This window comes from Gopherus evgoodei, chromosome 4 (assembly GCF_007399415.2).
Source record: "Gopherus evgoodei ecotype Sinaloan lineage chromosome 4, rGopEvg1_v1.p, whole genome shotgun sequence".
Classification (NCBI taxonomy): domain Eukaryota; kingdom Metazoa; phylum Chordata; order Testudines; family Testudinidae; genus Gopherus; species Gopherus evgoodei.
The window spans coordinates 125,377,806-125,380,458 of NC_044325.1; the positions used below are offsets into that span (position 1 = coordinate 125,377,806).

A 2,653-nucleotide genomic window follows, 5' to 3' on the forward strand; every position below is an offset into this window, starting at 1 on the left:
GGTGCCAATGGACTGTTCGGATCATGCAGCTCTCATCGTGTGCTTTATTGTGGGCAAATCCCTGACCTACGGCAGAGATTATTGGAAGCTGAACATCCAGAACTTGAAAGATAAAGGAGCAGGGGGGTGAGGCCTGGTGGTGTTGGCAGAACGGGAAAGCATGAGAGGGTTCTATGACAACTAGTGGGACTGGTGGGTGTCGGTGAGGGAGGAGTTGGTGGCTTTCTTCCAGCAGTCGGGCAAACACCACAACATTAAAGAAACCAGTGGTGCCAAGTCCTGCAGTGTCGCCTGTGGAATTTCCACAAGAGCATCCAGGCAGGGGAGCCAATCAGCATGTGACTGTACGACCGGATTAAGCGACAGCTGGCAAAGTTCCAGGAGATGAGGCTGCAGCTGGCCGATGTGAGCGGGAGCACCGAGTGAAGGGAGGGGCGGCCTCCCCTGACATTTTTGCAGCCTGCAGGGAACTAAGACATAGCAGGGAGATGCGGGGACACAGGGCAGGACCCGCAGATCTTATAGCGCAGAACCATAGTCGATGGAAGAGGAGAGAGAGTCCTGTGAGAGGAAGCCGCTGGTGGAAAGCAATAAGTGCAGAGTGCAAACCAGCCAGCTGAAAGTCACAGGGGTCTAGAAAACAAAATAGTAGTAGGTCCCATGGTGTAATGGGCAGCACTCAGGACTCTGAATTCTGGAATCTGAGTTCAAATCTCAGTGGGACCTCCTGGAGATATGCTGGTTTGCTGCAAACTCCTGGAGCTTAATGGGCTCGGTTCCACTCTTTCTGGTTGAAGTAGGGTGAGGATTTTTTCCCCTCCTTCTGGGTGACTGATGCCCACTGGATATAGGTCTTTGGTCTGGCTGGTTCAATGGATTGGCTGCTATTGGTTGGAGTCCTAGAACTTAACAGTCTGGCTGGAGATTCCTGCAACTCCGCCAGAAAGGTCCTTTGGGGCCATCTGCCTGTCTCAGGTCAGGATAAAGGAAGAGGGTTGGGCGGGGGGGTAGCAACTCCACCTCGTAAAAAATCAACCTGCTACAGAAACGCCAACAATAGAGACAACAGAGACTTTTACCCTGGAAAAAGAATGATCTTCAACTCGAAAATGCATGACGCTGGGTGGTAAAAGCTGTGAGGAAGCCACTAAGCCGATTACCCTTCTTGCAACCAGGAGGATTACCATAGGCACATGGAACGTGAGGACCACGTACGAGTCAGGAAAGATGGCGCAGGTTGCAGCAGAGATGAGGAGCAACAACCTGACCCTATTAGGCATTAGCGAGACGAGGTGGATGCAAGCAGGACAGAGACGACTGTTGACAGGAGAGCTGTTGCTGTATTCAGGACATGAAGAGAGTGACGCATCCTACACACAGGGAGTAGGCTTCATGTTGTCCAAGCAGGCACAGAGAGCACTGATTGGATGGGAGGCACATGGTCCCAGGATCATCACAGCATCCTTCAGAACTAAAATGAAGAGGATTAAGATGAATGTTGTTCAGTGCTACGCTCCAACTAATGACAGTGAAGAGGAGGACAAAGATTATTTTTACAACAGACTCCAGAAAATATTAGAGATTCTCCCAGACAAAGACATCATCATACTTATGGGAGACTTTAATGCCAAAATTGGACCTGACAACACAGGATGCGAACAAGTCATGGGGACCCACGCTCTGGGAGAGATGAGTGAGAATGGAGAGAGATTTGTGGATCTGTATTTACTTAACAACCTGGTCATAGGAGGTAGCATCTTTCCTCACAAGCGGATCCACAAGAGTACCTGGGTATCACCAGCAGGCATGACAGAAAATCAGATCGATCATGTCTGCATTAGCAAGAAGTTCAGAAGATCCTTGCAGGATGTTAGAGTTAGAAGAGGAGCAGACGCGGTGTCCGACCATCACTTAGTGGTGGCCAGATTGAAGCTGAAGCTGAAAAAGAACTGGGTAGACACGTCAGACAGAAAAGTGAAGTACAACGTCAGCCTTCTGAAGGACCATAAGACCAAGGAAGATTTTGGACTGAGGCTGAAGAATAAGTTTTCAGTATTACAGGATCGGTCTGAGGAAGAGGAAGACAGTGTACTAAACAGATGGCAGAAAGTGAGAGAGACACTTAGGTCAGTATGCCAGGAAGTGCTTGGAATTAAGAAACACCAGCAGAAAGAGTGGATCACAGCAGAGACCTTGATCAAGATAGAAGACAGAAAGAAGAAGAAGAAGGCAGCAGTCAATAACAGCAGGACTAGAGCAGCAAAGGCCAAAGCTCAAAAAGAGTATGCTGAAGCCTATAGAGCAGTGAAGAGGAATATCAGGAAGGACAGGAGAAAGTATGTGGATGAACTGGCAGCAGAAGTGGAGCAGGCAGCATACAGCGGTAATATGAAACAGCTGTATGATACTACCAAGCGACTGTCTGGAAAGTTCAGCAAGCCAGAACGTCCTGTTAAAGACAAGCAGGGAAAGTCTATAACAGGAATAGAACAACAGATGAACAGATGGGCAGAGCACTTTGAGGAACTCCTGAACAGACCAGCACCACCAAATCCACCAGATATCAACCCAGCCAACGAGGACCTCCCAATTAATTGCGATCAACCAACCAGAGATGAGATCAGAAAAGCCATCACCATGATGAAGAATAGGA

At 48.7% G+C, this 2,653-nt stretch overlaps 1 non-coding gene across 1 annotated transcript; it reads left to right on the forward strand.

The window, feature by feature from the left end:
* The first annotated feature begins 654 nt into the window (after positions 1-654).
* On the forward strand, positions 655-726 carry TRNAQ-CUG. Its single transcript has one exon. It is a non-coding gene; the product is annotated as a tRNA-Gln (tRNA).
* Positions 727-2,653: the final 1,927 nt, after the last annotated feature.